The 12,686-nt window shown below is 42.1% G+C and overlaps 1 pseudogene; it reads right to left on the bottom strand.

The window, feature by feature from the left end:
* Positions 1–523: 523 nt before the first annotated feature.
* On the bottom strand, positions 524–11,561 carry LOC115198802 (SIN3-HDAC complex-associated factor-like; annotated as a pseudogene).
* Between the last annotated feature and the right edge of the window lie 1,125 nt (positions 11,562–12,686).

The following is a 12,686-nucleotide window of genomic DNA, read 5'->3' as shown; positions in this document are numbered from 1 at the left end:
CATGAAAAAACCCAGCAGTGGTGCAGTTCTTGACACAAACCAGAGCGCCTGGCACCTACTACCATAACCCATTCAGAGAAACGTTAATCTTTTGTCTCGCCCATTCACCCCCTGAATGGCACACATACCCAATCCATATTTCAATTGTCTCAAGGCTTAAAAATCCTTATTTAACCTGTTTCCTCCACCTCATCAACATTGATTGAACTGTACGTCACAGGTGACAATAAGAGATCCTAGTTTTCACCTGGTCTGTCTCATGGAAAGAGGAAGTGTTTTGTACACTCAGTGCTAATATTAACCATATGCAGAGAATAAAATACTGTATATTGAACATGATAGTTTACACAATGAGTATGCATTAATTTGGCATGTGAGCTTTCACATCTAGATACTAATAGAACAAATACATTGACAGAGCTCTACAATACCCCCCCCCCCCCCCCCCACAGTATGCAATGTAAATACAGGCTCTAGTCTATTTCACTGACATGTAGAATAAAAGGCTAAGAAATAAAATGTCTGTTTCGAAAAATATTACCATGGTTTAAAAATATTTAAATTATATGAACAGTAGTGGATAGGGCAGGAGTTACAGAACAAGAAAACACATTTCTTGAAATAAAAGTGACGAAAAGTAGCCTACATGAGGGATGTTGGAGGGGCTTTCTAGATTATCATGTACTGACAATTGTATAGTGCCACCCTCAATATCCATGACAGTCTTGGGACATATAACAATACTAAGAACAACATTTTTGTGATCTATTCATTACATTGTAGCCTTCTTCCTTATATACACACACACACAAAAATATCCATAACTGTACAGTATTTGCGCCAAACAGGCAAAGTGACAGACGAAAATAGTGTTATTATTTCACCACTAACATCATGCAAAAGATGTAGACGGATTTGTACAACCGAGTCCTGCAGGACTCAAAAAGTTCTGGAAAGGCATCAAACTTAAAGCACAATTAAAGGGCATCAAAATTCTCAATAGAAGAAAATCAGGGAAGCTTTTTGGTTGGCCCACTCAGCCAGTCTTTTCTTGACATCATAAGAGGGTCCATAGGCCTCGTTCCATTTAGCACCATAGCCCCTTCCCAGAACCCTGTTTGCGTTCAAAGAACTGAAAAAGGAATAAATAAGTGTCCACTATACCATCACCTTCAGATATGCTCTAAGGGGCTAGGAAACTAAATGGAACTGGTCTGTAGACTGAGATAGGAAGTGCTCAAAAAGTGCTGCTCCAAGGTCAGTTTGTGGGTTTTAGCTTATATTGGTTCAGGTGAGGACTGGCGATCGAGAGCGCTTGCATCAAGATCACTGCTTAGAGGGCACACTATAGGCTCCCTCAAACGTTTGAATGTGCCTTGTATGGACATCCAAAGACACTGAACAATATCACTGGCCTTACATATTACAATATCAAATATTAAATGTGCACTGGAAAGACTATAGTATCAATAACAGAGAGTACACAATCAAGGCTGGATATGACATTGGTTGTGTACACATGTCCCTTTACCAAAGAAACCTTCTCCAAAGAATAAGGCTCTGGTCAAATTTAAAAAAAAAACAAGTCACTGAATTGCTTCCCACTTTTCACACCTCTGACAAATTGATTGCCAAATTTCTACAGCTTTACCCTTGCAATATTAGGTGTCCGATCAGTGACCATGTTGATTAAGGGAAGGACAAGCAAAATAAAAAAGGAGAGTAAATCCTTTCAGAAAGTGACCAGGGCCAGTGTGTGTGTGTGTGGTACAGGACAGGAGAAGGCAAAGTGTGGAAGGCTGTTCTCTATCCTAATGCATATGGCTCTATCCTAGTGGATATGGCTCTATCCTACTATAAAAAAGGTACAGTTCCAGAGGTCTCCATTTCTCATACAGCTTAAGTGGATCCAGCATTTCATATTGAAAACAAATATTCACAATCTCACGGCACTCAGAGAGGGGGGGGGCAAGAGTCCATCATTGTTAACAGATATAAAATAACAAACCTTGCCCTCCTGGTAAAGAACACAACATTTTGATAAGTAGTCCAGCTGCTCTTGAATAGAAAGCAATCCCAGAAGACTGTCTTGAGAGCGCTCCAGGACGTCATAAAATCCCAACGGTCTCCATCTGACTTCTGTAGAGTGTCATGCGATTTCTCTGTGAGATATTACGACATCAAATCCCCACTGTTCCTCCGCCCCTCCTCATCTTTGACCTGGGGGAGTGGGTGGGATGTTCGGTGGCGTGGAGCTCATCACGTTCCCTCTGCTCGCCTGCGCTTCCTCCTCCTCTGGCTTGAGCTGTCGTTTCTTCTGGCAGCAGGGCTTGTAGAGGTGGGGGTCTAAGAGTACCTCTCCGAAGCGTCCCTTGTAGATGATGCCACAGCACACCTTCTGCCTAAAACCCACAGAGGACGGTCAAGACAGCAAAGCATTATAGTGAGAGAGGGAACCAAATCAAACAAATGTACCATGAAGGAGGATTAAATAGGGCTATGGAGTTAATGATGCATTAAAAGGATGAAATACAGCGTCTGAACCAAAACTGGTCGAGTTTAACATGGGTTGTATTCATTTGGGCACAACGTAGCAAGGCATTTTGCAACAGAAAAAAAATGTTTCTCATTGGAAAAGTTCAGGTAGTTCCTTATTAGTTTCAGTCCGTTTGGTGCCTGATAAATATGACCCTGATTCCACCATCCTAGCCATTACCTTTTCCAGTAGGTGAGGTCCAGGAAAGAGAAGACTGGCGAGTGGGTGGCACCTGGTGAGAGTTCCACGTCCGAGCCCTCGTCTGATTGGTTGCTGTAGCTGGGAGAATGGGCAGGGGAGGCACTGGAGGTGGTGCTGAGGGCATCAGAGTCTGTGGGGGCAGAGCGGAGCACAATCAGAAACTCATCTCAACTTATAACATAGCAGGCATGGTTCAGATAAACATCTGTAATATTTATTTTGGAATTAATCCAGAAATATCAATCAAGGTCTCTTGTTTCACAGCCCTTTAGGCAGGACAAATAATGGAGAGAAGAGTTGTGATCCATTTACTTTTGAAACCCCAAAGTTTACACTGCACAAGGCAGCGTAGCCGAGCACAGAGTATCATCTGCTTACTGCGTCTCTTGAGCTCCTTCTGCACTTGGCTGATCTGGCTTGGCCTGGCTCGCCTCTTCATCTTCATCTTCTTGGACCTCACTGTCATCTTCCAACTTGACCCTGAACCTTTAGCATCAACAACCTGTGACCCAGGAGAGAAGGGTTGAGTGACAGATGGATGTCTGTTTCCAAGGTAACTGCATGAATGTATAGAATGGCCTATAGGGCAGCAAATAAACAGTGTACTGTATTCTAAGGAAAAGCGGTTATTATACACCTACAGGTGTTGCGTCAGTCACTCCCTGTAATAGTGTTGTCTTAAGACCTATTATATGGAATACTGAGAGTGGACGGATTCTGAGAGGCCTTACATGATTCCAGTTCTTTATGGATCCAGCTGGGAGTTTCTTCCACCTTTTCACCAGGAGAACACAGGCATTACAGATCTCCCCAAAACGCACCTCACTCAGCCTGGAGGAACAAATTATAAGGGAGAAAGAATGATGACAGCCTTGAAGCTCAGCGTATGGTTATTATTATCCCTGCTCCAGTCAGTGCGAGTCGGTCAGAGCTATTTTCTGCCAGAACACTTCTCCTGTTGACTTACGTCACCGGTTACCATAGCAATGAACCGACGCATACTGGCCTGGCCAATAGCTGAGAGGCAGAGTGACAAGGTGAGGACGTAAAACTCTTTCAATTCTGGTTTCATACAAAAATACTTATTTAAATGAGATGAAAAGGGAAATGTGTCCTAGTTTGATAAACTCCATGGGTAAAAGACTCAATTATTTAAGTTATTGCACTGGGAGTTAAAACAAAACGGAATGAAAATCTAATTGCATTACAGTGACTTGAGTGCGTGGCTGTAACGGGGTAGCATAGTCATGAGAATGAACACTGAGAAAAATCCTAAAACAATTTCTGTATTGTCCAAATCTGACAGAAAGTCTTAAGGCCTCAGACCTCTCTACCCCCAGAGTTGAGCTGCAGAGAGAGGCTGAGAGCTGGACCTGCCCAGGGTCTGAGCCAGTGTATAGAGGAGTGGTCCACTCACCCAAAGCAGCTGTGAAAGTCCCTCTCATAGCGCTTGCTGTCGGTGAAGCGGGAGCTGGAGGACTTGGCCCGACAGATACAGCAACCGTCTAGGCTCCGGTACATCTTGGGCTTGTGGAAGCCAAACATCTGGAACACACAGGATGGGGGAAATGAAGCAATGATCACTTACATGCGTTTATGTACAAATCTGTGGATATGATATGTAATCTGGCCAGGATTATGATGACACACCTATCGGTCTATTTCTCAGAGGATAGCTTACTAATTCTGCAGTATACAGGTAGGTTGACTGTTTTTATTCAAAAGGTCCACTGTTCATAAGAGTTAACAGTCCTAAACCATCTCATGAGACTTCAGTTCACAACAGCATGGAATAACAGTCTTCATAATTCACGCACATGGCCGTAACTACATACAAGGACAGAGGTCCGGACTTCAGTTATTTTTTAGAATTTGAAAAAAAGGACAGTTTAAAACCGTCCTGCGACTCCTGTCTACAGATCCCCCAAACAAGCAAAAGCAACTCGAAGAATGACTGCACAATTGGCAAGTAGTTTCTTATATGTCAGGCAGGAGGCTAGCTGCCGGCAGAGACTTCTATTGTGGTTATGTTGAAGGGTTCTGACTAGAATTACTAAACCAGCTGATTGATTGTGTATATACACACACACGAAGTCGGTTGTTTACATACTCAGATTGGAGTCATTAAAACTTGTTTTTCAACCACTCCACTAATCTTTTGTTAACAAAATATAGTTTTGGCAAGTCGGTTAGGACATCTAGTTTGTGCATGACACAAGTCATTTTTCCAACAATTGTTTATAGACAGATTATTTCACTTATAATTCACTGTATCACAATTCCAGTGGGTCAGACATTTACAGCCTTAAAAACAGCTTGGAAAATTGCAGAAAATGTCATGCTTTAGAAGCTTCTGATAGGCTAATTGACATCATTTGAGTCAATTGGAGGTGTACCTGTGGATGTATTTCAAGGCCTACCTTCAAACTCAGTGCCTCTTTGCTTGACATCATGGGAAAATCAAAAGAAAATCAGCCAAGACCTCAGAAAATAAATTGTAGACCTCCACAAGTCTGGTTCTTCCTTGGGAGCAATTTCCAAATGCCGTCACACCGCTCAGGAAGGAGACGTGTTGTGTCTCCTAGAGATGAATGTATTTTGGTGCGAAAAGTGCAAATCAATCCCAGAACAACAGCAAAGGACCTTGTGAAGATGCTGGAGGGTACAAAAGTATCTATATCCACATTAAAACGAGTCCTATATTGACATAACCTGAAAGGCCACTCAGCAAGGAAGAAGCCACTGCTCCAAAACCACCATTAAAAAAGCCAGACTACGGTTTGCAACTGCACGAGGACACTTTGGAAGTATGCTTGGGGTCATTGTCCATTTGGAAAACCCATTTGCGACCAAGCTTTAACTTCCTGACTGATGTCTTGAGATGTTGCTTCAATATATCCACATCATTTTGCTTCCTCATGATGCCATCTATTTTGTGAAGTGTACCAGTCTCCCCTGCAGCAAAGCACCCCCACAACATGATGCTGCCACCCCCGTGCTTCACGGTTGGGATGGTGTTGTCCTGCTTGCAAGCCTCCCCCTTTTTCCTCCAAACATAAATGGTCATTATGACCAAACAGTTCTATTTTTGTTTCCTCAAACCAGATGACATTTTCTCCAAAAAGTACAATATTTGTCCCCATGTGCAGTTGAAAACCGTAGTCTGGCTTTTTATGGCAGTTTTGGAGCAGTGGCTTCTTCCTTGCTGAGTGGCCTTTCAGGTTATGTCAATATAGGACTCGTTTTAAAGTGGATATAGATACTTTTGTACCCGTTTCCTCCAGCATCTTCACAAGGTCCTTTGCTGTTTTTCTTGGATTGATTTGCACTTTTCGCACCAAAATACATTCATCTCTAGGAGACACAACACGTCTCCTTCCTGAGCGGTGTGACGGCATTTGGAAATTGCTCCCAAGGAAGAACCAGACTTGTGGAGGTCTACAATTTATTTTCTGAGGTCTTGGCTGATTTTAGATTTTCCGATGTCAAGCAAAGAGGCACTGAGTTTGAAGGTAGGCCTTGAAATACATCCACAGGTACACTTCAAATTATGTCAATTAGCCTATCAGAAGCTTCTAAAGCCATTACATTTTCTGGAATTTTCCAAGCCGTTTCAAAGGAACAGTCAACTTAGTGTATGTAAACTTCTGACCCACTGAAATTGTGATACAGTGAATTAATCTGTCTGTAAACAATTGTTAAAATGACTTGTGTCATGCACAAAGTAGATGTCCTAACCCACTTGCCAAAACTATGGCTTGTTAACAATACATTTGTGGAGTGGTTGAAACACTTAGGTTGGAGTCATTAAAACTAGTTCATGTAAACTTATAATATACATACACACTACTAAGTAGGGTTGCACATTTTTGGGGTATATTCAGATGTGGAATCTTTCCGTGGGAATATATGCAAATTAATATTAAAACCATTTAAATGACAATGTTTTATGCACTGGATACATTTACCATATGAGACAGAAACAAACTTTTTCATAAGTAGACATAATTGCAAGTGATTAAATCCTTCCAATAGAAATAAAAATGTTTAGTTTTGAATTGAACTTGAATCAAATGAGTTGACTCTACACATGGGATGATTTCACTGAACAAAAGGGAATGTTGAATGATCCACAATGATCCATAGCATCTCCCAAAAACGTTTTCAACATACATCTTTAAAATGATAGTCTAGAAACTAAAGATTTGGTTGTCTTCCTCTCAGGCTTCCATGTCTTCTCCCTGGACCTCCTCAATGACCACCTCTTGAACATCAGACTCTGAGGCCTCATCTTCACTGTCCAACCTTGTTGAGGATGGCTCATCGTCAGGCTGAAAAAAAAGCCTCAAATTTGCCCGGATGGCCACCAATTTTTCAACCCTTGATTGGTCAGCCTGTTGCGTGCTTTGGTGTGTGTGTGTGTGTGTTCCCAAACAAGGACCAGTTGCGCTCTGAGGCGGCTGAGGTTGGTGGGATTTGGAGGATGGAGGCAACAGGGGAAAGAGCCTCAGATCCAAAGTCCCTTCCACCAGGTGGCTGATGAGATATTTTGGCACAACTGCCATATTGCATCTCCATCACAAAACCCAAGCTTGGAAGTGTACTTCGCCAGACTGCCAAGAACCTTGCCCTCATCCAGGCCAAGGTGGCGAGACATGATAGTGATGACACCATAGGCCTTGTTGATCTCTGCACCAGACAGGATGCTCTTGCCAGCACATTTGGGGTCCAACATGTACGCTGTGGCATCTATGGGCTTCAGGCAGAAGTCTTCACGCTCAATTTCTTCTTACATCTGCAAGCAGAGTCTGAACATCAGACAGGATGGCATTGTTACCCTCAATCCATGCAATGGCTACTGCTATAGGTTTCAGGAATTTCAAGCTGCTTACCACGCTCTCCTAAAATACATCATCCAGGAGGATCCTCTTGATGGGGCTGTGCATATTGGCACACTGTGATATGGCCATTTCTTGGAGAGACTCCTTCCCCTCCAGGAGACTGTCAAACATGATGACAACACCACCCCAACAGGTGTTGCTGGACAGCTTCAATGTGGTGCTCTTATTCTTCTCACTTTGCTTGGTGAGGTAGATCGCAGCTATAACTTGACGACCCTTCACAAACCTAACCATTTCCTTGGCTCTCTTGTAGAGCGTATCCATTGTTTTCAGTGCCATGATGTCCTTCAGGAGCAGATTCAATGCAGGAGCAGCACAGCCAATGGGTGTGATGTGAGGGTAGGACTCCTCCACTTTAGACCAAGCAGCCTTCATGTTCGCAGCATTGTCTGTCACCAGTACAAATACCTTCTGTGGTCCAAGGTCATTGATGACTGCCTTCCGCTCATCTCCAATGTAAAGACCGGTGTGTCTGTTGTCCCTTGTGTCTGTGCTCTTGTCAAATACTGGTTGAGGGGTAGAGATGTAGTTAATTATTCCTTTCCCACCAGCATTCAACCACCCATCAGAGATGATTACAATACAGTCTGCTTTTTCTATGAGTTGCTTGACCTTCACTTGAACTCTGTTGAACTTTGCTTCCAGCAAATTAGTAGATAAAGCATGTCTGGTTGGAGGGGTGTATTCAGGAATCTCTTCCAATACACATTGCCTGTGAGCATCAGAGGTGAACCAGTTGCATACACAGCTCGAGCAAGACATTCACCAGCATTTATCTATCTACGTTCCTCCATTGAGTCAAAAAAAACTTCTGATTCCAGGAGGACCACGAGCTGTTGCTATCAATAAGATGTCTGATTCATCATTTTCACCTTGAATAGAAGTAGAGGGACTTTTGTCAGAGGTTCCTTGTTGTGAGCGCTGAGGGAACTTTATGCACTTGGCCAGATGATTCTGCACCTTTGTTGCATTCTTCACATATGATTTGGCACAGTATTTACAAATGTACACAGCTTTTCCTTGTACATTAGCTGCAGTGAAATGTCTCCACACATCAGATAGTGCCTGTGGCATTTTCCTGTAAAGATGAGAAAAAAAATGTTTAAAAAAAACAAAAATACAATTCCATGTACAGATAAATAGTTAGATTAAACAACGCCTTTGTAAGATAAATGTTTTAAAATGAAACATGTATGGAAACAGGTGAATTAACACTCAGTTAGCAGGCTCAAGCAAGCTAAAACCCACATGGTAGCAGAAACTAACTAGCAGAAATTGTTAACAAGTTAGAAATTATCAAAACACACTTTGCTGTAGGCTACTATTTATTAGTTAAGAAAAAAAATTGTGTGTGATAAAATATATTCACCCCACCCAGTATTGTAATCAAAACTTACCAGAAAGCATGTAGTCCTTGGCTCAGACAGTGTAGTAGTGTGGGCTCAATAGCATCTCATTAGTGTGCAAGATCTTGAGAATCAGCTGTACATGTGATGGAAGAGTGCACTGCACATGTGATGGAAGAATGCACTGTGCATGCAGAGGGTTGCAATTGAATTGGGGATAGTTTAACCAGAATATGCCACAAGACCTAGAATTGCCTTGTGTATCCCACAACAAAGATTCACTGTTATAAACTAACTTTATGGATACATTTTTGCAAAATTCCAAAAATTCCCTGGCTTAACTTCCCATGGAAATTTTCGGGAAAGTTTCTGACCCTTTGCAACCCTACTACTAAGTTCTCATAACTTTGCTTTAAAGAGAGTAAGTAGGCTACTGAGAGACAGTGATGTGGCACTCTGTGGTGAGGCTGAGGCATGCATGTGAACGCAGAGAGACAGAGCTCTCAGAGGTTTCCCCCCTGAACATTACAATTGTATAGCTAATAGGCTGTTTGTAGATTGACTGAGGTGAAACAACCTACAGCAGCCAAGTTGATAATGGCCAGAGTCATTTTTGCTGTTCTTCAAACAGCATTCTGAAGTGTTTTAATTGTATAGAAAAGCAGTAAATGGTTATGGCCCTATTCATGCATTACTATGAACGTAATACACAGTCATAGGCCTGCATCACACAATGCTGTGGAGACGAGCCCCCTTAACGCTTGCTTGCATGGCCTAGAGTCCCAGACAGAGAGAACTAGGTTATCCGTCATCACGTCAATGAGACCGGAACAGGACAGCCTGGCCATGTACCGCGACGCTGTTATGCAACCGCAGTGCTGATGCAACGAAAAGCCATGTGGTCCAGACTCCATGGCAGGGATGAGGGCATGTGGCAGCATCCATGTGATGCTCTAATGTCAGTGGTCACAAAGCCGATTATGATATGAACATCGATAAAAGGGAGTTGATACATCGTGATTGAGGCTTTGTTTCATCATGCCAAGGATGTAAAAGTGTTAAGCTAAACACGGTGAATTAATTTGCCTACTTTTTAACAACAAAGATTACACTGTAAAAGCCATAAATGTGGTCAGCGGGACTGGTCGTAAATCTTGAACTGCACAAACGATTGTATAATACCAGCTCTGACGTAGAGCCAATTGCCTAACTCGAAAATGGCAACATGCTTCGACGGATGCAGGCGGGCGGCATGGTGCCGACTGTACACTGAACCGGTGGTGTGCTTAAGAAATTTACTACGATCAAAATATCTGCTTTGAATCGTTTTTTCATCCATAATTAGATCAAATGTAACAACCACTGCATTGTCGACTGGTTTAAATAATAACATGTTTTTTTGTTTAAAAAGACCTGCATGCGTCGATAATGTACATCGATCATCACCACCCACGGAGAAAGCATGGTCCCCTCTGGTTCCCATACATCACAAGCAGCATCCATATTCAGACACAATTTGACCAGCTTACGTGTAAGAATGCTGCTTCAAAGAGTTCGTATACAACTACTACTTGATACAAAGTGTCACTTAACACCGCATCTTTCTACATGACTAAGTCTTTGTTTTCCGAATAATTCTGCGTCAATGGAATGGTTCCTAACCCATGGCCGGACTGTGAACACATGCACATTTTCAGAGAAGCTGGTTGCTACCTACATTTAGGAATTGTATCAATACAAGTGTGAAATAAAGGATATAAGACCTGAACAGTCCATGCATGCAAACAAGTTCCAGGGTTGAACAATATTGAAAAGAGATCAGTGGCATGTTTGGCGCAGAGCCACACACCCACATGTCACTCAAACGACGCCCAGTCTTTCACTCGGAATTGTCATTTGATAAAATAAAACGATAAATCACAACGAAATTGTTAACTCGTAGTCAAGTATTCTAGCCTACACCGTTTGCATGCAAGGTTTTGTTGATGCGACAGTATGGTGTCTTTTGAAAACGAAACCAGCCTAGTCTGGTTTCGTTTTCAATAAGTTATTTGAAAAAAAACAATACAACCAACTAATTAAAACAGTGCGGGTTACAATGGTTGTGTTGTTGCACAGAAACAAACATTTGTAGGACTCTAGTCCTGATCAAGGACTGTGAGCATTCATTGTCACCGGACACCAAATGCCAAGCAGAAGAAAGGAGCGCGCATATTAACACGAATACAATTCCCAGTGCTTGTCATTGGCTGTCAAAACACTGAAGTAAAAAACATTAGTTAACTCAAAAAGTTCAAAACAATTTAAGATATTAAAAAAAGGTTAATGGCTTTCCGAGATATTTAACCATGTTAAATAGCCTACATCCTCGAATAACTACAGCGCATAGCGTGAAGATTGTTTTAAATAGAATTGGTTGTCTGTTTGGCAAAGTAATGTCCTTACCTTGATTTATAGTCAATGATGAATGAGTTGTAAAGATGATAAAAGACGTCGTTGGTAGGCTATTTAAACGCATGTAAACGGATGTTGCCGTTTTACTTGCGTGTCTGGGGGAGAATCTCAAATGTATTAACTCGCGTCCTCTCTCCTCACCTCCTTTTCAAAAGCCATTGGAGGAAAATGTCGGAGGGAAGAGACCTCTGGCTTTCTCGTCCAATGGGTTTCGAGGAGAGCAGAGAGGACGCGAGGAGCGTACATTTGCGATTCTCCCAGGAGTATTTAAAAATGTTTACGCATGCGCGTTTGGCAACTCCACCATTTTCTGATTTTCTTCAATCAAACCAATTTACATACGAAACTGACGTTTTGACTGCGTCTGCATTGTTTTGCCCATACAAGGAGGGGAATTACGCGGGAAATGGTGGGGTGGAACCAGTTGAAATCTGTGCGCTGTGAATCGAAGAAAGGAGGCGTGACTACTTCAACAATATAGTGGCAGCATGTCTGTAGGTAGGCTACGTGTGGTACGTGGAGCACAGTAGATCGACTATTATTTAGAATTTTTTTTGTAATAATGCAATAAACACAACATGAAAATGTTATTCATCTAGAAAATAGTCGTAAAATAACAGGATGTACCATGTAACAAGAGTTGTTTTGGTAGTGAAACAGGAATCAGAAGTAGCTCAATGAGTAAAACGTTATATTGTTTACCATTGAATTCTCACGAGGATCATATGTCATCTCCAACCATAGAGGTGATCTCAGTATCACAATGGACATGTATTTTACCTGAGGGTTGGGCACGCACACACACACACACACACACACTACATACACAGTAAACAATTTAACATATTGAGCAATTTTTTTAATGAAGTGCATCATAAATATCAGAACAGAACAGTGTTCATTGACTCTTATATGGACATAGGACTCCTTTCATCACATGATCTCCTCCCACCGGGCATACAGTTCACATCTGCACTTGTGGGAAAGGAAAGGTTCAGTAGTAGCATTGCCTACCTGGTAACAATAGGACCGATATTCCACCTGGGGGAGGGACAGCGTTTGGACCACAGGTTTATGTAACAAAGACAGAAGTAAAGTACAGGACTACTGAATGAGCCTAGCTGTAGCGGTGTGTTAAGAGAAAGTATACTGCCGAGTAGCAGAGTACACCGCAAAGTAGCACTTTAGGAGATGCAAAGAGGGACCTTATTCTACTTATTCTCTCAACACTAGACAGACACTTTTCTC

The sequence above is a fragment of the Salmo trutta genome, chromosome 8 (assembly GCF_901001165.1).
Source record: "Salmo trutta chromosome 8, fSalTru1.1, whole genome shotgun sequence".
Classification (NCBI taxonomy): Eukaryota; Metazoa; Chordata; class Actinopteri; order Salmoniformes; family Salmonidae; genus Salmo; species Salmo trutta.
Note: the sequence above shows the minus strand (reverse complement) of the source record. Positions and strands in the feature narration are given on the sequence as shown.